This window comes from Papio anubis, chromosome 4 (genome assembly GCF_008728515.1).
Source record: "Papio anubis isolate 15944 chromosome 4, Panubis1.0, whole genome shotgun sequence".
In the NCBI taxonomy this organism is placed as follows: domain Eukaryota; kingdom Metazoa; phylum Chordata; class Mammalia; order Primates; family Cercopithecidae; genus Papio; species Papio anubis.
In genome coordinates this window covers 74,311,617-74,338,885 of record NC_044979.1, presented here as the reverse complement: position 1 = coordinate 74,338,885, position 27,269 = coordinate 74,311,617, and the positions used below count along the sequence as shown (strand labels likewise).

The 27,269-nt window shown below is 40.1% G+C and overlaps 1 pseudogene; it reads right to left on the bottom strand.

Annotated features, from left to right (window-relative positions):
• Nucleotides 1-27,269, bottom strand: part of LOC101004058 — a 28,957-nt pseudogene continuing 1,688 nt past the window's right edge.

Sequence of the window (27,269 nt, the reverse complement as noted above, 5' to 3'; positions counted from 1 at the left end):
TCACACTTGTAGGATTTCTGTCCAGTATGAATTATGTATAATAAGGGTTGAGAACTTCCTAAAAGCTTTGTTACGTTCTTTATATTTGTAGAGTTTATGTGCCATATAAATTCTCATATTTAGTAAAAGTTGATAGCTGGTTAAAGGCTTTCCCACATTCATCAAACTCATAGGGTCTCTCTCCAGTATGAATGATCTTATGTCTCGTAAGGGTAGAGGAGTGCTTAAAGGCTTTGCACATGTTCCCACTTGTAGGGTTTCTCTCCCATATGAATTATGTCTATTAAGGTTTGAGGAGGAAATAAAGGCTTTGCCACATTTATCGCACTTGTATGGTTTCCCTCCAATATGAATTTTCTTATGTGAAGAAAAAGTTGTGGGACTGGTTAAAAGCTTTGCCACATCCTTCACACTTGTACAGTTTCTCTCCAGTATGAATTATTTTATGTGTAGTAAGCATAGAGGACCAACTGAAGATTTTGCCACATTCTTCACATTTGTAGGGTTTCTCTCCAGTATGAATTTTTTTATGTGTAATAAGGTTAGAGGAGCAGTTAAAGGCTTTGCCACAGCCTTCATTCACATTTGTAGGGTTTCTCTCCAGTATGAATTATCTTATGTGTAGTAAGGGAAGAGAAGTACTTAAAGGCCCTGCCACATCCTTCACATTTGTAGGGTTTCTCTTCAGTATGAATTTTCTTATGTGGAGCAAGGTTAGAGCAGCAGTTAAAGGCTTTACCACAGTCTTCACATTTGTAGGGTTTCTCTCCAGTATGAATCATCTTATGTGTAGAAAGATGTGAGGACCATTTGAAGGCTTTGCCACATTCTTCACATTTGTAGGGCTTCTCTCCGGTATGAGTTTTCTTATGTGTAGTAAGGTTTGAGGACTGGTTGAAAACTTTGCCACATTCTATACATTTGACAAGCTTTTTTCCAATATGTCTTATCTTACGTCTGTTTGAATTTGAAAATTGATGAAAGACTTTCACATATTTATCACATTGAAATATTTTGCTCTGGGTAGTTGTCAAACATTGGTTAAGTCCATTATAGCCTCTTTTGTGCACCTTACACACATCTACACTTTCACAGCCTTTTTTTAACTATAAGTTGTCATGTCCATATTTTTCATATCTTCTCAGTATCAGTTTTTGGAAAGAATCTTTTATGCTCTGCTCTGGCTAAAGATCTTGGGTGAAATGAGAACACAAAACTGAGGGGTTGGCTACCATCTCATGTCTCTTCATAGTCAAAGGTTTTTTTCCTTGCTCCAGACAGGTGATGAGGTCTGGCCTTAAGACAACAATATCAAGGAAGACCAGGTTTCTGTAGTTCTCTAACATCACATCCCTATATAAATTCCGCTGTGCAGTGTCCAGGCAATGCCACTCCTCCAGAGACTATTCTATGGCCACAATGGCCACGTCTCTGAATTGCAATGGCCCCTTGTTATACAGGGTTTTTTCCCAGAAGATCTGGAATAAAGTCTAATTTTTTGAATTTCTAACAAGCTTATCAATAATGTCAATGTTTTTGGCCAAAGAAGGAGAATATTAAGTGGAAGAGCCTGTGTTTTTCCCAGTTTTTCTGACCCAGGTGTGGTGGTGCACACTTGTAATCCCAGCTATTCAGGAGGCTAAAACAGGAGAATCGCTTGAACCCGGGAGACAGCAGTTGCAGTGAGCCAACATCACACCACTACACTCCAGCCTGGGCAACAGAGTGAGACTCATTTTTGGCTTCCAGGGAGTCCTGGCCTCTTAATTGTGGATCTTCCAATACATAAAGGTAACAGGGCCACAGAGGCTGGGCCTCTAGGAGCTGAGGACACGGAGCAGTGGAGACAGAAGTGTGACTCTTAAATATTGAGAGGATGGTATCTCTCACTGAGGATCATCTGGAGCTTGATGGCCTGAAGGTGTGAGGAGACAAATCAGGTTGCTAGATTTAGAAGACATGGCCCAAAACGGCGCAAAACTAGGAGACTAACAAGTGGGCCTAAAAGGGGAATAACTCAGGAGAACCATTTCCAGGTTCCTTCCAAATCTAACCAACCCTGAGAGGCTTGTTCCAGTAAACGGGAGGCTCCATTTAGGAGTTGTCTGATATTGTACTTTTCCTGACTGATTTACCCATAAGCAACATTTTTCATCTAAGGCTAAACAAATTCCTCTCTGTGCTGCCGTTAACTTATCTAATTCCTGATCATTTTGGAGGACTATAGCTGCTAAAGAGTCAATTTGCTCTTGCACAGTTGTTAAGGTTTTAGCCATGGCATCAATGTTCTTGGCTATTTCCCTTGAGGGCTGGCTATGGGTCAGGGAGGCTTTTGTGATTCTAGCAATTCTGGTTCCCATACTGGCTATAAAACCAAGTCCTGTGAGAAGGAGAATTAATTGGAATGCCTGTAGATAGAATGCCTGTAGATTGGTGCTGGAAGAGAGAGATTGTCAGGGACTATGAAGATGTCTAGGGATACATAGCCTATAGTACAAGTTCCAGTCTAGTTAGTGGGGAGGCACTGGTGAACTGACTGGCCACAAACATAGAAGGCTCCTTGGGTTTTAAGATAAGTAGAGATGTAAAAATGAAACAAGGGGGTGAGGACAGCTCCAATACATGCCAAGGCTGCCAACACACGCAGGTAGTTGGTGGCTATAGTCATGCCTGCTAAGACTTATGTGCATGGGCTTTGATTCTGTTTAGTTCCCTTGGTTTTATTTTCCTAAGAAAGAGAATTTTGAGTTTGGTCCAATAGAACCCATTCTTCTGTAGAGCTGAGGTTGGTAATTTGCAGGCATTGGTTGTATCAGCAGGCCGGAATGAGAAATTGTGACTACTGAAGGAGCTTGGGTGTCCCTGGCAAAACTGAGTGGATTTATCTAGCAAAGTTCCCAGAGGAAAGTTAATATTTGAAGGTTTGGGGAATCTTGTGTGATGGTAGAATTAGTTGTGGATATATGTTTGGTAAGTTTGTTGCTTAGGATTTACGGTCAGAGTAACATTGCAAACTGTACTGGGAAGAGCCCGAACATCCATTTCATTTTTCTTGGCCATAACGCAAATAGGGGCTAGTCCCATTAAAGTGATATTAGAAAAGATGGATCAAAAATTGGGAGGTTCCTTGCAGATACCAGGGAAATCTTGCTTTACTTTTGCAAGAAGGCTATTTGCAGGCCCGAACATCTCCCATTAGCCTCCCATTGATAGAAAATATGCAGTTCTCCCTCTATACTTGTCCAATCTCTTGGTGAGGCTGGATAAGCTCTCCCTGGTGTTTTAGCAGAAGAGCAATTGGTGGAGTAAGGGGATCCTGTGCTTTGGAGCAATTACTGAGGTTTTTCCAATAATGGGAAATCAGGATGGTAGTGTGCTGCCAGTAAAGGGGTGAGATTGAGAACCAGCAGGAGCATGCCCATGGCAACCTAAGGTGACTGTGAAGAGAGAAACTGGTCACAAAGAAAGCTGCCCCTGGAATGCCTAGTGGTGTACAAGTTAGGGTTAAAATAGTGATAATAATCAGAGCAATTGCGAGTAAGATTTCTAATATTAAGATCATCTTACTCTGAGGAGAAAGGACGTTGAGGGTCATTACTTATCTTTCACTTAAAGAGGAATTACAGATTTTCCAGTGCCTCGCAAGTGTGTTCTGGAGCTGAGGGCATTGCTTCCCGATCTGGTGTTTCGGGGCCTTTCCATGGCTTCACTAAGGTGTGATGTATCCAACTGACAATCTCTGGTACTTTAATGGCTCTGGGGGTGAAGAGGCCCCTTCACACTGGAGTTAGTTGGGAATTCAGAGCTTCATCCCTCCAAGCTTTAATGAGAACTAGTGAGCCTGGAGGATACAGAGGCTGGTATTTTTTCCCCTTCTGATTTTGGGTTTCTTTGTAGCCAAAATTGCTGGAAAGCCTGTTGGAAGCCTGCTAAAGAAGAGACACTGTGGGTGATTTTGGCAGTTTTTTCATCTAGTAATAAGTCTGAATATAAGAAGGCCTACCATATAAGGCCTCAAAGGGGCTTAATTGCAAGGGAGTCTGAGGGACAATATGCTTCCGAAGGAGGGCTAACGGTAAGAGGTTCACCCGTGGCTGTGCTGTTTTCTGACACAGTTTATTGAGGATGTGTTTGAGGGTTTGCTTAGTTCTTTCCACTTTTCCTGAAGATTGCGATTGCCAGGCAAAGCGATGCCTACTTTATGCCTTTATACCTACTAAGGGCCTACTAAGGGCCCTACTAACCTGTTGAGTTACTTGGGAAATAAAGAATGAACCATTGTCACTTTGCAATGACCTGGGTATCTCAAACCAGGGAATGCGTTCCTTTAGGATGAATTTAGCTACCTCCTGTGCCTTCTCAGTCCCTGTGTGGCAGGCTTCCACCCATTTTGTGAAGATATTTACACAGACCAAGAGGTACTTATACCTGAAGCCTGCAGGGAGATGAGTGAAGTCCATTTGCCAGTCCTCCCCAGGGTATGTACCTCTCCTCTGGATTGGACTTATAATGGAGGGGGCTTCCCTCTGTGGGAATTATTTATGGTACACAGGGTATAGGCTTGACAAACCTGTTGAATGGTTTTGTTTAGTCCCTACCCACTGAACACTTATTTACAAATTTGCCCTAGACTGTCCTTTGCAAGGTGGCAGAAGTTGTAAAAACTCTTAATGACTTTCTATTGGGAGGTTCCATTTTTGGACCCATCTTTTCTAATATCACTTTAATGGGAATAGCCCCTATTTGCATTATGGCTGAGAAGAAAATGGAATAGATGTAGGGGCTCTTCTCAGTACAGTTTGCAGTGTGACTCTCACTGTAGACTGTAACCAATAAACTTACCAAACATATACCCACAACCAATTCTCCCATCAACCAAGATTCCCCACACTTTTCTCCACCTACCTGCCAATTTCTTATCTCTCTTTCAATTTCTCCATCTACCTCCCAATGGAAAGATTGCACTGGGAGGCTTTCCATTGGGAGGTAGATGGAAAAATTCTTCCAATCTGTACCATCCATTGGTTTCTTCTTTATACCCATGTTGGGTGGCCCAGTCTATTTCTTCCTTAGTGTACTGGAGAAAGGGAAGTTCACTGGGGAGAGAGGGTTACAAGTCTCCCATGAAGGTATCATTTGATATGGCTGCATCTTCAGCGTTTTTGTCAGCTAACCTATTTCCCTGTGTAGTTTCATAGGAGCCCCTGTGGTATCCTTCACAATGCACTACTGCTACTTCCTGGGGCAAATGAACAGCCTCCAGTATCTCTAAGATTTGAGGCCCATACTTAATAGGAGCATCCTGAACTGTTAGGTAGCCTCTTTCCTTCCAGATAGCCATGTGGGCATGAAATACCAAGATGGCATGTTTGGAATCTGTGTAGATGGTTATTCTTTTTCTTTCCCCTAGTTTTAGGGCTCTGGTTAGTGTGATGAATTCAGCTAGTTACACTGAGGTCCCTGGGGACAGAGCTTTGGCCTCTACAACTTGGTGATGGGCCTCTATAGCATACCCTGCATATCTAGTTCCATCCCTGACAAAGCTGCTGCCATCTGAAAACCATATTTTGTCTGGATTATCTATGGGCTGATCTTTTAAATCTTCCCAGCTGGCAAAAATTTTATTAAGAATCTCACAGCATGAATATGTTGAGTTATCATCTCCTGGTAGTGGCAGTAAGGGGCCTAGGTTAAGGGTGGAACACTGCTCATCTGTTACCTGTGGGTTTTCCAACAACAAGACTTGGTACTTTCGCAATGTGTTGTCAGTGAGCCATTATGATCCTTTTAGATCAAATAAAGGGTCTATTTGGTGGGACATTAGGAGCCAGATTGATTGTCCCATTGTGATATTGAAGGCCCCCTTGAGGAGAAGGGCTGCTGCACCCACTACCTTGAGGCAATGTGGCCACTGTTGTGCTGTTGGGTCTAGGTTCTTTGAAAAGTAACCTACAACATGTTTGGCCTAAAGGTTTGAGTTAGAACTCCTAGTGCTATACCTTGCCTTTTCAGTGATGAAAAACTGAAATGGTTTGGTTAGTATGGGTAGCTCAAGGGCTGGGGCTTTTGAGAGGGCAGTTTTTAGCTACCTAAAGGTTTGCTCCTGATTCTTTTCCCAGAGATTGACTCCCTATTAGTCCCTTCTTTTAAAGCCTGATATAAGGATTTAATAATTCCACCACATTCCAGTGTCCAAAGTCTGCAATATCTTGTGATTCCCAGAAAAGCTCAAATTTGCTTTTGGGTGGTTGGAGTAAGGATTCTAAGGATGGCCTATATCTATTCTGCAGAAAGCTTGTGTTCTTTGGGGGTCAGGATTATCCCCAAGTATTGGACTGCTTGTCTTAGTAGCTGTGTCTTGGCCTTGGACACCTTGTACCTTCTGTCTGCAAGGAAATTTAGATGTTGGATTCCTAACTCTCTTGTTAGGGAGCAGATTAACAGGTCATCCACGTACTGTAGGAGATGCTCTCCCACATCAAGACTTAGGTCTTGCAAATATCTAGCCAAGGTTTGCCCAAACAAATGGGGACTATCTCTGAAACCTTGTGGAAGCACTGTCCAGGTGAGCTGTTAACTTCTTCCTTTTTCATTCTCCCACTCCAACGCAAATATAAATTGGGAGGATGGGTCTAGGTGGATACAGAAGAAATTTTTGAAGTCTAAGACTGAAAACCACTGAGCATCTGGAGGTACTTCTAGAATTACGTAAGGGTTGGGGACCATTGGGTGTGTTCAGACTACTGCCTCATTTATGACTCACAGGTTCTGGACTAACCTATATTCTCCATTAGTCTTTTTAACAGTTAAGATAGGGGTGTTATAGGGTGAGTTACAGCATATTAGTCCATGTTTTAGAAATTTTTAAATCAGGGGCCGAAGTCCCTCTTTGGCCTCCAACTGAAGAGGAAACTGTCCTCTGCAAGGATAACTAGAAGGAGCCTTGAGCTGAATTACTATAGGCGTGGCCATTACGGCCTTTCCTGGTATTCCTGGGGCCCAGACCTCTGGATTAATTGGAAGGTCTGTGGGCAGTTCATCCTTGTGTGTGGTTTCCTTGAGGAATAAGATTGCATTTGGGAAAGGGGGTGTTGGCCCTGGAGGAAAGGTTAACTGAATCCCTAGTCTAAACAAAATATCTCTACCCAAAAGGAGCATAGGACATTCTGACATCACTGAAAATGAATGAGAAAATACTATTTATTCCTACAGATGGCACCAAGAAGGAGCAAACCTCTATATTATGGGCATCCCATTTACCCCCATTGCCTGGAAGGATTTGAGGATAATTGCCCAGAAAAAGAGGTAAACACTAAGCAGGCAGTTCCTATGTCCAAAAGAAATCTTAGAGTCCTACCTGCCACATCTGAAGCAGCCCTTAGCTCCATCCCCTCAATAGTGATGTTCAATCCAGAAGCTGGCCAGAGCATAGAGCCCCTTCAGCTCAAGGTCATCAGGGGTTGGGATTCTGTCCCAGAGGCCCTTTGGCCCTCAGGGAAGTATCAGATCCAGTGGCTGGGCTTGTGGCAGAGGGGCACACCATGCGGGGCTTTTTCCCATCTGTTCCATTGGGGCTGTTGACCTTCCAGTGGTCTGGCTTCCTGCACCAATGGCAGTTACCTGGGATAGTTGTCTGAGGCAACCTGGAGGGGGCTAATGGACCCGTAGAGCAGCCAATAGTTGGAGCTGCCTCTTTTCCTTTCAGCTCTCCTTTTCCTGAACCCTTTCCTCTTCTCCTGGTCCTGGTTGTAAAAGACTGAGGAAGCTGTTTTGAGGGTGTCAGGCATAGGGGTGTTGGGACACAGTGCTCGTTTCTGGAGTTTCTTCCAAATCATCTGGGGCTGCCTGAGTTAGGAAATGGTCCTTTAGGACCAGTTGCCCTTCTGGTGTCTCTGGGTCTAGGTTAGTATATCTCATTAGGGCCTCTTGTAGCCTCCTGAGGAAAGCAGTGGAGGTTTCAAGAAGGCCTTGATCTATTAAGGCTGATTCATTGTAGTTCACATGTTTTGTTCTGCTAGCTTTCATTCCTTCTACCAGATAGAGGAATATGTGGCTTCTTGTCCACATGCCCCACTGGGTATTGTAATCCCAAATGAGGTCCACCTGAGAAACTGTTGTGCCCCCCCTCCCACCCCCCACCGCCAGAGTAGCCACCAGGGTCAGTCATATGCATTGCCTTTGCAAATTATTGGGCCACTTCCTTAATGGAGTCACGTTCTCCCTTAGTGTTTGCCTAGTATGACCGAGAGGTCCCTCCAGGTGAGTTTAAACGTTAAGCCTGCCTTGTGGAACCCTTTCATGTATTTGTCAGGGTCTTCCATAAACTTCCCTAGTTCCATTTTAATTTGGCTCAGGTCTTGCATAGTGAATGGAGTTTGGACTCTAGTGGCTCCACTGGGGCTGCTAACCTCTTGAAGGGGCATAACTTAAGGGGGTGGTGTCCAGAGGATGGTTCTGGTTAGGGAAGGGAATGGTCTGGGCTGGGAAACTTGGATATAATAGGGTAGAAGGAGCAGTGGAGTTTGAGCTAAGCTCTGCCCTTGGTTCCTCTGGGGCTTGCGCCCTGGATAAACACAATAATGGTCTCCCAAACCAACCAGAGGGGGCTGCCTGACTGGCTGCTATCATCGCTGGATCCGTTTTACAAGGCTGACAAAGGTCAGGGTTGTTTCTTAGGACTATGAAGCCCTGACATAGGGGATTTTTGCCCAGTTTCCCTGCTGCCAATAAAACAAATCCGGTGAATAGATCATATTAAAATTTATAATCCCATTTTCTGGCCAAGATTCCTGGTCCCTGAGCTTGTATTCAACCCAGGCTGTATTACAGAAAAATGTTAGCCTCTTCTTTTTTAGGATTTGGGGGTCAAACTTTTCCCAGTTCTTGAGGATGCATCTAGGGGTATGTCCTGTCATATGGAGATGCAATTACCCATCTGTGAAGAGAGAACAGAGGAGAGAAAAAGAAAAGAGAAGGCATTCCCTCTTATTTCTTTATTATCCTTTCCTAAACAGGGCATCCCCCAATTTGTTCTTAGGGTTCCAGAATAAACCAGTCTCACCAAGTACCCCTAACCTTGGTCCCGTCTCATCATGATTACCCACTTGAGAACAGAGGAGATACTGGAGTAAACAGGGGGCCCCTTCTTAATCCTTGGAGTCCAGAATGAACTGGTCTTACTGGGAACCCCTAACCTTGCTTTCCTTCATCTCTGTTCTAATGGTAATCTGTGCCTATAGCCTGGGACCAGCCTTCATCTCTGTCCTATGAGTACTTTTGTCTGTTGGGCCTGTAGCCTTGGACTGGCCTATGTCTGTCTCCATGACCTTATGGTGACTCTCACTTGGAGCATTCTAGCAACAAAATGATTATTTCTTTTCTGATATTCCTATTTTGGGGGGCATAAAATTTGAATAAACTTTAATGAAAAAGGCAAATTAAATGTAAAAACATTGAAATTATTCTTCAGGCTTTCAAAGAAGGTCTTGGTTTTTTAAAAAAATTATGCTTTAAGTTCTGGGGTACATGTGCAGAACATACAGGTTTGTTACATAGGTATACATGTGTCATGGTGGTTTGGTGCACCCATCAACCCATCATCTACATTAGGTATTTTTCCTAATGCTATCCCTCCCCTAGCCCCCCACCACCTGACAGGCCCCAGTGTGTGATGTTCCCTTCCCTGTGTCCATGTGTTCTCATTATTCAACTCTCACTTATGAGTGAGAACATGCAGTGTTTGATTTTCTGTCCCTGTGTTAGTTTGCTGAGAATGATGTGTTTTAAGTAGATGAGAAGACTGGTTTTCAGCCAACTGCTGCAAGGGGTTGGACTTCCCTCCCTTCAAATATGGCCTTGAAGGTCCTTATACCTATTGAGAAGAGTCTGGAAGTGATTGGAAGAATGGGGAAAAATTTGTATTTGGGGTTCCTTATTCTCCCAGGGTAACATGGAGAACAAATGCTTCAACAGACAAGATAATCCCTCTGCTACAGGAGAAAATGGGAAGAAGGAAGAAGAATTCCCATGGAAAACCTTCATGTGCTTGCAAAAACAGCATCCCTTGGATTCAAAAGGACAGCATTTTTGTTCTTTTGACATAAAGGAGGAAACTCCAGAGGACTTGGGGCTTGGAATAAGGGTTTGCAAATGGCAAAGGTAGAATTTTCCTTCCTCCCAAAGGGTTGCTTAAAAAAAAAAAAAAAAAAAGGAAGTAGGTGGAGTCCTTTAAAAGCCACAGAATAAGATTCTATGCAGTGGATAAACAGCATCAAAAACACCAAAAAACTTGGCCCTGAAGCACAACATAAACAAAATGCATATGGTAAGTCATAAGGAGCTGGCAGAGTCAGGGTTCTGGTGTCTGTCCCAGAAATGAGCCAACAGACATCCACAAGGAAGCCCATCTCTTTGCTGCTGTGCAAACACAGCAAGAGCTTCATGCATATAAATAACAAATCGGGAGTGTGTGTTTAAGGCAGAGAAGGAAGTCGTGTGGCATGCAAAGTGAAAGCGGGGAGGGTCGGGGGAGGCAGACTTGCCCCGCCCCCTGGTGGGTATGCAAGACCATTTCAGGGTTCACAGACAGAAAACAGAATTGGTTTTAGGGAAAGAGCCAATTTTAGTAGGAAAAACAGAGGAAACCCTAGACATTGCACAGTCTTAGGCTTTAGTCCTACCCATCTCATGAGCCTCCTATCCAGGAGAACCGTTAGTGTCTCAGGTCTACTTGGTACAGTCTCCAAGGTTTTATTCACCCCTGTGAGCCACCATCAGGGCCAGCTGAGAGATCAGCTATGGGGACCAGAGCCACTGTGACTGAGAGGAACCATTCTGGGGGTTAATTAATAAGCAGGAGAGTGAAAGGGGAGAAGGAAACCATGTATGGGGGTTGGATGCCTCCAGCCTAAGAAGGCGAGGCATAGAGAGGTGTCTTACCAGTAGGGAACGTATCCAAGTCATGGTAGCAAAGTATTTTTGCACTGGTGAATCTGTACACCTCTACAACAGCTCAATTCTTGCCTTCTCAAAGGAAAGAATTCATCTTACATGTATAAGGCAGAGTGAGAGACAAGGCCTAAGTTTTTAAGCAGGAGTGAGAGTTTAAGTTTTAGAGCAGGAATGAAAGGAAATAAGGTACACTTGGAAGAGGGTCAAGTGGGTGACTTAAGAGATCCAAGTGCCTCATCTGACTTTTGACTTGGGGGTTTTGTACATTGGTGTGATTCTGGGGTTTGCATTTCTTCTCCCCTGATTCTTCCCTTGGGGTAGGCTGTCCACATGCACAGTGGCCTGCCAGCACTTGGGAGGGGCCGCATGTGCAGTGTGTTTACTGAAGTTGTTCATATGCTCATTGAGGTGTTTTTCCCTTACCAATCGAGTGTTCATAGTGGCAGTTATATACCAGTTAAACTCTGCCATTTTACCTCTTAGTGCGCATGCTTGGACCCACTCACCAAAGCCAAGATCCTGAGATCTTATCAGGAAGCTGCTGATCACCAGCTTCAGGTAGTTTCTATCTATTGGGAGACTGGCTTTATCTGGTGCCAGCTGCATCCAATTATTATTTTAGTGAGACAGTTTGATAACTACCTGACCATCACCTGATAGTCACCTGACATTCCTGGTGGTGGGCAGTGGGAGGGGGAGGCCCTCCTTCCCTGCACATGTCTGCCTAACTACCTACTCTAACCCCAATACCGGAACCCCAACATGAACCCCAACATCCTCACTTCCTGGTATTCATGCCCTTGCATATCCCCCTCCAACATCAAATAGGGCTGACCTGTGTAACCAATAAGATACTCTAGAAATGATGATGTGTGACTGCCAAGGTCACCATTTCCACCTTGCTCCCAGAAAGAATGTGTTATGATAAACATTTCTGATTATTTTTAGCTGCTAAGTTCCAAAGTAATTTGCTATGATAACTGGTACAATTAATGAAATAGAAAATGAACATATAATGGAGTGATTCAACAAACCTTAACATTTCATTCTTTAAAAAGATTGATAAAAACTAATACCCATGTGATGAGACAATCAAGAAAATAATGGCTCAAATATCCAATTTTAGAAATGAAAAAACATGCAGATGCTATAGACATTAGAGAGGGAAAGAGGAGTCAATGAATCATTTTATGCCAACAAATTTGAAAATTTAATGAAATGGACAAACTTTTAGAAAAAAATATATCATACTCTATTAATTAGGGTAAGATGAAATTACTATAACACATAGAACAAAAATATAGTGGCTTAAAAAACATGGATGTTTATTTCTCTCTCATCTAACAGTTCTTGTGAGAGTTATTAGTAGGGGAGTTTCTCTTGAGGGGGTCATTCAGAGACCCCACTCATCAGATCCTTCAGGAAAAAGAAGGTACACTCAAAAGGGCTATTGAGGGAAGTTCTTTAAGGGGACTATTGACATAAGGATGGGAAAACTAAGGGAAATTAACAAGACACAATACAATACTCCAGTGCTAGCAATGGGATAGAAGAGGAGAGGTGAGGGCAAGGCCAAGAGCTCTTTCCATCTCTAGGTTTGAAGGAATAAGGAGTGGAAGCAGATACTGGCACAAGAAGAGGGTAGCCAAAGTGGAGACTCTTCCAGTAGATGCTGTGGCTGTTGGTAGAAAGATGAAGCCAACCTGTGACAGCTCAGCACAGAGGGCATGGAGGGAATAAATATCCTGACTTAACTTATTCCACCCTCTGAACTAGAAGCCCGAAGGCAAGGGAGCTATTGGTGGAGTTCATAATGCCTCCAGGGACGGAGCATTGAGGGACTGCATAGAGAGTGAATCTTGAGCAGTGAGTGGCTCTTTCATGTTTCTAACCATTCCTAGGTGACTGCGGTTATCTGCATGGTTGAATTTAGGTCACTACTGTGTCTGTGTTCTGTCAAACTGGAAGAAGAAACACTAGAGAGAATGTAAAGGAGAAGTACCCAATGTCTTAAAGCCCAGGACCAGCAATGGTACTCAGCACTTCAAATTCCCTTCTAATGGTAAAATCTAGCCACCTGGCCATACCTAACTCATTGCAAAAAAGAAATGGGTAATGTCAAATGACTGGAGAGACATATGTTCAAGGAAAAAGAGAAAATAAATCTTAGTGAGCCATTAGCAATCTGTGCCTGCCATTTGACCACCAAATAGCCATCTGCACCCTTCTCTCACACATTGACTCCCTCATCCCTCACCAAGGGATAAAATCCCAACCCCCATCCAATTTCTGCACCCACTTCAAAGTACAGTATCTCTGGGTGATGTTCTGACCTCCACATTAGGTCCACTAGGGCTGCATGTGGAAACCTAGAAAACAAAATTATTATCCACCAACACATCTAGATTACCGTCTAGAGTGTGATCAGAATAACTATAATAAGCAGTCTTAGGAAAAGAAAGGAAGAAGGGAATAGACTTGATAGTCAGTGAAAAGTTATTTCTTTTCTTTTCACATTGCATAGCAATGAGATTATTCCACCAGAGAGGAACTGAGATGGTTCCCTGTCCTGACCATGGTGTACTTCCCCATGTTCTTTGATTTCAAATTTTGCCCTTCGGAAATTCTTCCTCGTCTGTTATGCTTTAAAGCCACCTCTGAAGTGGGTCTTGAAAAGATCATGTAATTTTAGTGTCCATTTCCTACAGGTATAGGTCTGAGAGTGTGAAGTCATTTTCAGGCCATGCTTCTGGCTGCTTTTGAAATATCAATACCTTAGAAACTCAATAGGCTTCTGGGTCTGTTTGGTTTCATGTGCCAGCAATGTCACCCAGATTTCATTTCAGAGCATGGCATTAAAGCCAACTTTACTTCCTGGTTACCGTGACCCATTTCCCTCTCTCATTGAAATGCTGTCTCTTTTGAGGTCATCAGAATACATGGTCAAGAAGAAATAACACCTTTCATAGCACCATATTTGTAGGCATTCTCTGTAGCTTTTTCCTTTATATCTGCTAGTTCTCTCTCTCTCTTCTTCTTTTTATTATTATTTTTTTTTTTTTGGAGACAGAATCTCACTCTGTCACCTTAGCTGGAGTGCAGTGGTGTGATCTCAGCTCACTGCAGCCTCCGCCTCCTGGGTTCAAGCAATTTTCCTGCCTCAGCCTCCCAAGTAGCTGGGATTACAAGCACACACCATCACATCTGGCTAGTTTTTGTATTTTTTGTAGAGACGAGATTTCACCATGTTGGCCAGGCCGGTCTCAAACTCCTGGCCTCAGATGACCTGCCCACCTCGGCCTCCCAAAGTGGCTGGGATTACAGGCATGAGCCACCATGCCTGTCCTACTAGTTCTCACTTGAAAACACAATTTTTCTTTTACTGACCTCTGCTAAAAGCATCAAGGAATGGCCAACACACATCAACATTCTGGTTGCTCTCTGGGTAAATGATCAATCTTTCAAGTTACAGCCAGAGAGAGTTTCACAAAATATTTTGTGATGACAGTACAAGAGTCCCCATTTTTGCAGCCTGTGTGTGAAATCTGTTTCCTCAGTTCTGCTCTAACCATGTATTTATCTAGGTTCAAATTTCTGTATTTTTAAGGTCATGCTAAGCTGTCATAATGAAGACTCCAGATATAGTGGTTTAAAGGACATAGACATTGCTGGAAGGTGGTGCATCACAGTGGGTAAAAGCACAGATTTGGGAGTCTAATTTTCTGGATTTCAATCCTGGTTCAGTCATTTACTAACTGTGCAAATCTGGCCTTCTCTGAGCCTTAGTTTAAAAAAAAATTAGGTAATAATAGTTACTACTACCTTCAGGTGGTAATAAATCTTTAAAATTGAGGTAATAATATTACCTAGCATTGGTAAGAATATTAAAAGAGTTACTATATATAACATTTAGAGTTAATATATGTTATATGACAATGCTATAGAAGTATCTGCTAATTTTTTAGAACATTTATATTCTCTTTCACATAAGAGATCTCAGATAATTATTCCAAATCAGCGAGAAAATTCTGATACTTCAGGGGACTAATAGCTTTCCATTGAGTTACTTACACTCTATGGGGTATTGTCATTAGCTTTCTGATCAAAACTTGCTCACCATCACATCGGATTCCAGCCATGGAAAGAAGAAAGAGAGTGTGAGAAGACACATCAAATATCTTTGGGCCCAATTTGGAAATGGCACAAACTACCTCCACTGACATTCTATTGATAAGAGAATAGTTACACAATTATAGCTAATTGGAAGGAAGCTGGAAAATTTAGCTTAGCTGGTGGTATGGTTTAGCTGTGTCCCCACCCAAATCTCATCCTGAATTGTAATCCCTATAATTCCCAAGTGCCAAGGAAAGGATCAGTGGGAGGTGATTGGATCATGGGGGCGGTTTCTCCCATGCTGTTCTTGTGATAGTGTGTGAGTTCTCATGAGATCTGATGGTTTTATAAGGCAGTTTTCCCTGCTCTTGTTCACACTCTCTCCAGCTGCCTTGTGAAGAAGGTGCCTGCTTCCCCCTCTGCCATAATTGTAAGTTTCCTGATGCTTCCCCAGCCATGTAGAACTGTGAGTCAATTAAACCTCTTTCCTTTATAAATTACCTAGTCTTGGGTTGGTTGGTCTTCCTTCCTTCCTTTCCTTCCTTTCCTTCCTTCCTTTCCTTCCTTTCCTCCTTTTCTTTCTTTCTCTCTTTCTTTCTCTCTTTCTTTCTCTCTTTCTTTCTATCTTCCTTTCTTTCTTTTTCTTTCCTTCCTTCCTTCCTTTTCCTTCTTTCTCTTCTCTTCTCTTTTCTTTGACAGAGTCTCACTCTGTCACCCAGACTGGAGTGCACTGGTGTGATCTCAGCTCACTGCAACCTCCACCTCCTGGGTTCAAGCAATTCTCCTGCCTCAGCCAGGAGTAGCTGGCATTACAGGCACACACCACCACACTGGGCTAATTTTTGCATATTTAATAGACACGGGGTTTTACCACTTTTGGTCAGGCTAGTCTTGAACTCCTGACTTCAGGCGATCTGCTCACCTTGGCTTCCCAAAGTGTTGGGATTAGAAATGTGACCCACTGCGCCCAGCCTCAGGTATGTCTTCAGAGCAGTGTGAGAATGGACTAATACAGCTGGGTAGCCTTATGCCCAGAAAGGAAGAATTTTGGTAGGCAGCTAGTACATTCTACCATAGTTCCTTAAACTGACTCAAAAAGAACTTGGAATATATTATAATTCTATAACTATTGAGGAAATTAAGTTCGTGAATTAGTATAAAATATATTTATATTAAAAGAAACTAAAAAATCAAAACAATGAAAGGTCTATAAACATTGAAATGGATAAATAAATTATAGTAGATTCATACAATGAAATATGGACAGCAATTTATCCCATAACTAGAGATACATGCTAACAACTTGGATGCATTTTACAAATAATGTTGAGCTAAAGAAAACAAAAACAATTCATGTAGTATGATTTTGTTGTGGGAGATTTCCAAAAGAAGCATAATCAAACAATGTTATTTGAAGATACATGCCTAGGAGCTTAAACTAGAGAGAACAAAAAGGTGATGATTATCATAAGAGTTAGGACATTTGTTGCTTCCAGGAAAGCAGTCAAGGGAAGGTACAGGGGAGGCTTCTGGGTTGTTAGTAATATAATATTTTAACCTGGATGGTGATTTACATTGGTGTTTGTTTTATAACTGTCCTATAGAAGGATATATGTATTTTATACATTCTCAGGTATATATATGTCACAATTTTCTAGTGGATATGAGAGAGCAAAGTCAGCTTCAAAAAATAAAGGGCAAGGGCAAGGGTAGGCCTGATAATAAATCAGTTTAGTATTTGTGCAAAAAAAACCAAATAGACCAATGGAACAGAAGAGAGATCTCAGAAAACACCATATTTATGTATGTGGAATTAATATAAAATAAAGTTAGCAGCACCAGTCAATAGGGAAAGGATGTTTTGTTTAGGAGATGGCATTGGGAGAATGGTCTCACTCTAAGGAAACAAATCTGTATCTTATCCAGCATCTCTAGATAACTACCTAAGAAAGGTGGACTCTGGATGGGTTAAAGATCTTAAGGTGAAGGATAACTTTTAGTTAACAGAAGACAATAAAGGAGAGTATCTTTATGACCTAAAGGTAGGGAAGAACTTCTGAAACAAAATTTAAAAAGCATAAACCCTAAGACTAAAAAAACCTGATTGAATCTGAATCATCAAAATTAAGGATTTCCACTCCTTGTAAAACACCACTGGCAAAGATAAACTGACAAGGTATTAGTAAGTAGATTATATTAGGAACTCTTAAAAATTACAAAGTGGGGATAATAAGCCCACAGAATAACAGGCAAATGATGTGAAGAAGCAGTTTACAGAAGAGAGGGAAAAATGACACACATGAAAGATGTTCAGAATCTTAGTAATCAGAGATGTGCCAATTAAAACAGCACTTTTAAATTACTTTATACCTATTTGACTAGCAAAAAATTAAAAGGCTTGATATTGCCAAGTGTTGATAAGGAGGTGGGCATGTGGACCTTATGCGTCATTGGTGGGAGAGTAGATAGTTGTACCTGTGATAGGTAACATCCAGAGCTCAAGGAACCACAAGAACTGTAGGCTCCAGAGCCACTCCTGTAGCCACAGGCCTCCCTGGCAAAACAGATGCTTGAAATATTGCCTCTTTCCTCAATTATTTGTAAATTTTAGTTTTGCTCAAGCCCTGGCTAACACAAAATTACATCCTATACAAAATTACATCCTATACTGTGGCTTCAAGGGAGTTGATGGAATATAACCTTTAGTTTCTATCTCTGCAGCGCAGGTATGCACACTAGAAGAGTGAGGTCTAACCCCCCAGCTGGGGTCCAGGCACTGGTATTTTATAAAAACTCCATATATTATTCTATTATATGAGCCAATATTTTAAAACACTGCACCCAAAGGATGTTGGAAAAGAGCTTGAAGGTCTTGATTTAGTGTCCTCACTACACATCACAGAAGGAAGACCTAGGTGCACACTAAGTATTATTGATGTGTTCATGTTTCATTGACACAATACAGCAGAAATTTGTCTACAGCAAAAAACCAAATCATTTACTTTTTGCCAAAGCTCATTTTTATTGTGCAATGAGATTTTCTAGAAAAGTAATTCACTGGAAATGTAAAAGACCATATTAGCACAGCCAAGGGCAAGTCATCCAACTGAGGGAAACCAAGAGGAATGTTCTTAAGCAGAAGCAGAGAATGTAATGAAAACTTTTAACATATTTAGTTTCATATTCTCTATAACAGATGTAGCAGAAAAATCTCAGTCCTTTAGGGATGACTTTGGGAAATGGTGAATGAATAGTTATCACATATTTGTGTTCATCAGGCTCTAGGCTTTGCATACCAGAGGAGTTCTGCGGTTTCTGACAACTAACTGGTGAATCACATAAATCATAAAATGTAATTGATTCTATCAAGAAGTAAAATCAAATGAAGTATAGATGGAGCATTCTGTGGACTGTTATCAATTTTCTTTAAAGCAAAAAAGATTTGGCTTCTGCCATGAATCTGAAGATTGTCTGTGGGTAAAATGCAAATGGAAAATAAATTGTTCATTAATGAATTCTAGAAAAGCCCACTGGTAGTCAGAGAGAGAGAAAGTAAATATCTATATAGAAATTTTGGGAATAATAAAGTCAGATGTGCCCTACTATTACTAGGTTTAAACATTTTGATTATTTCCCTGTCTTTATCTTGCTTTACTCACTACTTTCCAGGACTTTTCCTATCAAGCACAGTCAATAAATCATGTGCTTCTGAAATCCTCTGTCTCCCATTCTAGAGAACCAGACAAACATCAGACATGAATCTAAGTTGCCCAAGACAGGAACCAGATACTCACTGTCTCAGCCTCTGTGGTATATTGGACATCTGTTTTCCAAATATTCCAGTTCTCTTCTTACTGTGCCACCCTCAGTGGGCTGAGTATACATCTCTGTGTCATTAAACTCAGGAATGGTCATGTGACTTAGTTTGGCCAGTGAAATACTGGTAGAAGTAACACAGATCACTTTCAGGTAGGAATTTTAAGAGCCATTGTAGTTTGCTGTGTCTCTTTTCTCTTTGTCCCCAGACTGGTAATGTTTTAGACAGAGTTTGCTCTGCCAGACTGGACCCTGGATTAGTGATGACAGAAGAAGAGCCAGAGCTAACTTGCAGTGGACAAGTAGCATGAGCAATAAATGTTAAACATAGACAATAAACCATTGTTGTTATGAGCCTCTGTTGCAGCATGCTGCATGCTGCAGTAGTTCATTCTTTTTCATTTGCCATGTATGGTATTTCATTGTATGAATATTTCACAATTTATCCATTCTACTATTGATGAACACTTAATGTTTATCCAAATGTTTGTACATTATAAATAAACTGCAATGAACTTTCTTGTAAAATGTAGTTTAATGTATTATGTAAACATTTCTTTTGACTATATAGAATTGGAATTACTGATTAATAAAGAACATATATGTGCAGCTTTAGCAAGTACTGTCAAGTAATTTTCCAAAGTGGTTGTACCAGCCTGCTCCTTCACAAATAATGTTGGAGAGTTCTAGTTGCTTCATTTCTTTGCCAACACTTAATAGTATTAGTTTTTCTTCTTTAACTTTTAACTATTTGGATTGTTATGTAAGAATATCTCATTGTGGTTTTTATTTGCATTTCTTAGGTGACTAATGGAGTTGAACACTTTGTCTTATGGTTATTGGCCAATTGGAATCCTCGTTTGTGCAGTGAATATTTAACATTTTGTTCATTTAAGAAATTAGGATGACACTATTTTTCTTATTGATTTGTAGGTATCAGTCTTTTGTGCATACATGTATTGAAAATATATTCTATTTTTTTGGAGTCTTTTTCTTAATCACTTCTGTTGATGAACAGAAAGTCTGCAATTTTAATGAAATCTAACATCAATATTTTTGTTTATGAATGTTGCTTCAAATATCCTCTTTAAAAATCTTTACCCCAAAATTACGAAATATGCTTTCTTGTTATCTTATAAAATATTTATAATTATTTTTCGCATTTAGATTTTTCATCCACCTGGAATATATTTTTGGTTGTCTTGTGAGTAAGAATGAAGATTCATTTTGGCCATATGTATATCCAATCTATACAGCATCATTTTATTGAAAAGAAAATATTTTCCCCACTCATTGCAGAAGCATTTTATCATAAATAAGGTAACCATACCATATATGTGTTGGTCTACATCTGGACCTTTTTTTTTTTTTTTTTGAGATGGAGTTTCACTCTTGTTGCCCAGGCTGGAGTGCAGTGGCCCAATCTCAGCTCAGTGCAACCTCTGCCTTCTGGTTTCAAGTGATTCTCCTGCCTCAGCCTCCTGAGTAGCTGGGATTACAGGTGCCCATCACCACGCCTGGCTAATTTTTGTATTTTTAGTAGAGATGGGTTTCACCATGTTGGCCAGGCTTCTTTCAAACTCCTGACCTTGTGATCCACCCACCTTGGCCTCCTAAAGTGCTGGGATTACAGGCATGAGCCACCGTGCCTGGCCTATATCTAGACTTTTTGTTCTGTTCCGTTGGATTATTTGTCAATCCTTGCACAAAATCACGGTGTTTTAATTATAGTGGATTTATAATAAACCTTGATTTTTGGTTATAAAATCCCCCAAATTTGTTCTTCCTCAAAATTTTTTATGGATATTCTTAACTCTTCACATTTTCACTTAAATTTAGAGTCAGATTGCCAATTTGTACAAAACCTTTCTGGGATTTGTGTTGGAATTTTATTGAGCTCCGTATAGATGAATGTGGGGAGAATGTACATCATTAAATTGCCACCTTTCCAAGATCTGAAATTGGTCTATGTGTTTCTTTAAATGTTTAGTTTCTGTTAGTGAAGTTGTAGATTTTTGTTTAGAGATTTTGAACATCTTCTGTTACATCCTAAGAGTTTAGTAGTTCTGATGCTCTTGTAAATAGTATCTTCTTAAAATTTCATTTTCTAATTGTTTGTTACTACACAAGAACAAATGATTCTGTATATTGACTCTATAGCTAGCTACCTTGGTAAATTTATGTTTTTATTTTAATAGTTTATCTGCAGAGTCTTTTGTCTTATCTACATACCAATCACGTTGTCTGCAAATAATGAGTGTTCTAGATCTTCTTTTCCAGCCTTGACATCTCTTCTTTCTTTTGCTTTCCTTTAGTTTAATATTGGGCATAAGTGATAATCACGAATATCTTTGTTGCTTTCTCAATTACCAGGGAAAACTTTCAAATTCTCATCAAGTGTGAAAATTGCTGTAACTTTTTCTCTTTGGCAGATATTCTTCACCTGATTAAGAAAGTTACATTTTCTTTCTAGTTTACTAAAAATATCTTTAATTGTAAATGAGTGTTGGATTTTTTAAATACTTTTTCTGCATCTTTTGAGATCATCATTTTTCCCCTTTATTCTGTTAATTATATGTTGATTTAAAACTTTAAACCAAACTCCCATATGGTGTGTAAACCTTACTTGATTATGATATTATTACGTTTTTATAATTGTGGACTTAATTGACTAATATGTTAAGATATTAATGTCTATGTTCATAATAAAGATTGGCCTGTAATTTTAATTTCCCTTTTTTATAATTAATTGTCAGGTTTTAGTATCATGGTTATATTCACCTGGCAAAAGAGTTGAGAGTTATTTATTTATTTTTTATTCTCTAAAAGTTAGTGTAAAATTGAGCATTTTTTCTTCCTTAAGTGTTTGGAATAATTCACTTACAAAGCTACCTGGGACTAAAGATTTCTTTAAGGGGGATTTTAAATTATAGATTACATTTATTTAAAGAACATAGAAATATTGAGATTAAATGTTTCTTCTTATGTATGCTTTGATAAATTTAGGAATTCATCCTTTTCATTTAAATTTGCAAATTTAGTGGAATAAAGTAGCTCATAATATCCTTTTGTTACATATTTAAGATCTGCGGTAATATCCTCTTTATTTCTCACATTTAGAATTTGTTTTCTTTCTCATTTTCTTTCTGTCAGTCTTACTAGGGTTTTATAGCTTTCATTAGTCTTTTCAATAATCAACTTTTGAATGTTTTGTCTTAAGTTTTTTATTATAGTAAATTTCACATAGTATAAAATTCATCATTTAACCATTCAATGACATACAATTCAATGGCATTGAGTACAGTCACGATATTGCGCAACCATCACCATGATCTTGTGCCAGAATATTTTTCATCATCTCAGAAGGAAACCCATATGCATTAAGTAGCTATTCCCCATCCTCCTCCCCCCTGCAGTTCCTGACAACTACTAATCTGCTTTCTGTCTTTATGGATTTGCCTTTTCTGGCTATTTCATATAAATGGAATCCTATATCATGCAGCCTTTTGTGTCTGGCTTCTTCACATAACATAATGATTTCAGGGTGTACCTATGTTGTGGCTTGTATTAGGACTTTATTCTTTTTTATGACTGAATGACACTTCATACAATGGATAGTCTCTCTTCAAGTTTGTTTTTTATTTCATTGATTGCTGCTTTTATCTTCATTTCCATCCTTCTCCTTTCTTTGGGTTTTTAAGCTTTTTGAGATGTGTGCTTAGACAATTGGAGTGAAGTGATATAGTTCTGTTAGCTTTCCCTTTCTATACTTTCAGGTTCTGTTTTTAGGTACACATCAGTTTTGGATTGCCCATATCTAGACATACAAACTTAGGGCTCCTACACTTCCTAACTGGATGACACTGTATGAATGGGGATAATAATATTGATCCTATCTCCTTGTCCAGGGTGTTGTGAGAGAATGCAAGGTAAAAGCATTTTGTAAACTAACTCCTAGACTTGGACGGTACCTTGTACTTTGCACTGCCGTTGCTTTATATCTGCATGGTGGTTTCACAGGTTTTTAAAAATTTAATACAGCAAACTCAAAGGAATTATCTCCATTTTACAGATGTTATTTCTGCTACTATAGAATTTTCAGGAAGTGACCATGAATTTAGCATTTAAAGCCCAGGGTTTTGGGGTTTTTTTCTTCCAGCTTACTATAGCTGCCTTATGCAGAATGGTATTATTGGCATTCTTAGAACATTGGAATTTCACACTTTCAGAAACTTGAGAACATTGCAACAGCTGCCAAAAGGGCTCAGCATCCTCTGTAGAGGAACAACACCAAGTGGTGTAGTCACCCAATCAATCCTTTTGCACTTGTACAAAGTTAAGCTTGGCAAATTTGGCTCTGGCTTTCTACCAGTTCATTTACAGTTTTTACTGACTACTCTGTGAATTAGGCTTTTTGTGGGAAAATAAAAGAATGGGTTGATGTGATTGCTACCAAATATATTTAGGAAGAAGTATTTGAACATGTGCAAATAAATAAGACACATGAGGACCAAGGGAGGAAAAGGAAAGGGATTCTAATAGTCAAGATGAGATCTGAGTTTTTTATAAGTTTGCTTTTTAAATGTTTGATTATACATTTCTGGTGATGAAAAAGTCTAATTTTAAAACACCTTCATAATTTCTCATAACATTTAAAATCTTCACATTCCATGGACTCATACTCGTTTGTACATTTTAACATGTGTGAAATAGGAAATTGTTGTATAATTAATAGTTTCTTAGAATTGTGTTGTAGATTAATTATAGTTTTTCTTTTTTAGTAGTACATAAAACAAAAGAATAATAGTAAGATAGTTATGTATTTAACACTGATGGCATTAGAGTAAAATGTGGAACATTAAACTATTCCAGAGGCTTCTGTAATAAGTTTTAAACATTCATTCATTCATTCATTCATTCATTCATGCGTGCATGTATTCAACAATATTTATTAAGCACCTAGATTTTGTTAGGTGCCATACCAGGCGTTAGAGCTATAACAACAATCAAGGCATTGTTATATGGACTTCTGGTCTAGTTAGAAAAATAGTACAGTAATAAAGTATTAACAATACAGAGTGGCAGGAATAATAAAGAAGCAGCATGGTGCAATGAGACATACAAGAAGGGTATTCAAGATTTAGACATCAGGAAAAACTAGTAGAAATAAATTGCAAACACTGAAGGAGCAGGTAGGATTTGATCATGTTAAGAATGGAGACTAGTATTCACACCCTTGTGTAATTCCTTCACCTTGAGAGAACAGAATGAATAGAACATGGCAAAAATGATATGTCACTTTGAAAATTAGGTTACAGAGAGATGGTGACTTCCATCTTGCTTGTTAAAATGAGATCACAGCCCTAGCTAATGCCTGGGGTATTACCTTGGGAAAGACCCTGAGACAGAGGCACCAGGTAAGTTGTAGTCATACTCCTGGCTCACAGAAAGTGAGAGATGATAAGTGTTTGTTGTTATAAGCTGATACATTTCAGGCTTGTTTGTTTCACGATGGTAGATAACTAATACATCTGTAGGGAAGTGGGGTGGACATAGGTATGAGAGGCATGAGAGGGATTGCAAATAGGCATGAAGAAATTTGGAGGCAAAGGATATATTTATTACCTTGATGCCTGTGATGGCTTCATGGCTGAGTATATATGTCAAAACTTATTGATTTATATATATTGGCTTATATATTGAATTATAAAATATATAAGTATATTTATATATTATAAATGTGTGCAGTTTATTGTATATAAATTATATCTCAGTAAATATGTTTGTGTTTTAAAATGGGGAATAAAAAGCTTATGGAAAGACAGTGTTTCAGGCAAAAGAGCAAATGAGAACAAAAGCCCAGAGCAAGAGCTCCAGAGACAGCAGACCATTTCAATGTGTGCATTGACTTGGGAAACCTTTGCTCTTGGATTTGAAAGAGATAAGTAGGTTAGGGGAAGGAAGGAGGACAAGATTGGTTGTGAAAAGAGAACAAAGAGAACAAATAGTCAATGACTTCAAACAAATACCATGGATTTTTGTGCAAGAAAGACCACTTGGGTTCTTTAAGGCCCATAGGACAACTGGGTCAGAAAAGGAGAGAGTGGCATCTCTAGTCTACTTCCAAACCATCTTTTACTCCCTGCTCCTCCTGCCTCCTTTATACCCAACCCCTTACCATTCACTTATACTTTCCTTCCCTCTACAAATATTTGAGCATTTACTATGTGCCAGAAACTGTTCTAGGAGTTAGAGAGAAAGTAATTAGTAAGTTAAGGTCTGTGACCTCTAAAAGTTTACATGCTAGTAGGGGAAGGCAAGTGGTATTAAGTAGGAAGATGATTTCCTATGGAGTGCTGTGAAGACAGGGGTGATAGAGTCCTTAACAATAGGTATGGCACAGCCTCAAACGGTCCGTTCAGTCCCAGCTGAACAAAACAGTATTTGGAAGCAGAATCCTAGAGACCCTACTGTGCCAGGAAATAATACCTTGGTTGCTAGATCATGGTAAAATGAGGGAGGATCCCAGGGAAGAGAGTATGGTCAGTACTGTGGAGGACCTCTCGGAGGGTCTGAGGAAGTGGTTATTTACCAACCACTGTAGAAATATGCCATTATTCTAATAACCAGTAATTATGTACTGGTGCTAACCATTTGATATCAGCACTGAGGTCTTAGTAACTGGTGCAGAGAGAGGGTTCAGGAGAAGAAGGTGTGGAGGAAGGCTACTCTAGATGGTAATACTGGGAAAGCCCTCTCAGAAGAAGTAACATTTAAGCTATGACCTGAATGAAAAGAAAGAGAAATGCAAGGGGCAGTTGGGAAGTTAAGTCAGGGGGGTAGGAAGAGGATTCTAGCCAAAGAAGAGCAAAGACAATGATGGTGAAGTGCAATAAACTTGGTGTGTGTACAGATTGGTACAAAAGCTAATGTTGCTGCCACATTATGCTGTGTGAATTATAATAAATTAGGTCAGATGATAAGCACAGCCCAGACCTTTTAGGCCACAATAAGGAAGTAAAATGAGAAGCCACAAGAGGGAGGATTTTAATCAGGGAAATGATATAATCTGATTTACATTTTTAAAGGATTACATGGGCCTTGGTAAGAAGAATGGATTTGTGGGGAGGGTGATTAGGGAGAGAACAATGGAAAATCTGTTCTAGCCTAGAGACGATAGCAGCCTGAACCAGAGTAATGGCAGTGGAAATGGGGAAAAGTGGGTTGATTCAAGATTATTTGAAAGTTGTGGTGTTTTCAAAGAGAGATCCATACATTATTTGATATGTGGGCTAGGCCATTTTTGCATTGCTATAAACACCTGAGGCTGGGTAATTTATTTAAAAAAAGTTTTAATTAGTTCACGGTTCTGTAGGTTGTACAGGAAGCTTGGTGTCAACATCTGCTCAGGTTCTGGTGAGGGCCTCAGGAAGCTTACAATCATGGAGGAAGGTGATGGGCATCACCAGCATGTCACATGGCAAGAGAGGGAGTGGGGGTTGGGGGGAGGTGCTACAGTCTTTTAAACAGCCAGATCTCACGTGAACTCAGAGCAAGAGAACTTACTCATTACCATGAGGATGGCACCAAGACAATTCTGAGGCATCCACCCCCATGATCCAACACCTCCCACCCAATGTGGGGATCACATTTCAGCATGAGATTTGAGGGGGACAAACATCCAAACCATATCAATATGCCTCAAGGCATATGGAGGGGAGCCTCAAGAGGTGAAGTTTAATTCTTCTCCCCTTGAATGTAAACTGGAGTTAGTAGTTTGCATCTAACAAACAGAATATGACAGAAGTTAGGGGATGTCATTTCAAAAGTTTGGTTAATAAAAGATTGTGGCATCCATTTTGGAGGCATGCTGTCTCACTCTTTCAGATTGCTCATTCTAGTGAAAGTCAGCTACCTTCTTCTGTTGTAGTTCTGTAGAGAGGCCCATGTATCAAGGGACTGAAGTCTCCCAAGAGCTGTGTGAGTAATCTTGGAGGCTGATCTCACCTCTTCCACCCACTCCAGTTGAGCCTTCAGATAAGATGGCAATTCACACTGACAACTCAGATTCTAACTCATGAGAGACTTGAGCCAGAGGTATCTCCCTGTGCCATGCCTGAATTCCTGACCCACAGAAATGATGAGATAATAAATGTTTGTTGTTTTTAATGGTGAGGCTTTGGTATAATTTGCTATGCAGCATATGATAACTAATATAGAATAGAGGACTGTCTGATCTGTTTGGTGCAAGAAGGTGTGAGGAAAAGAGATGGATGAAAGAAGATATGTAGATTTTGGACTTGAGCAACTGGATGGTAGTGGTGCCATTTATTGAAGTGTGAGTTTGGGCAGGGGGGGGATTAAGAGTTTTCCTTTGGACGCATTTTGAA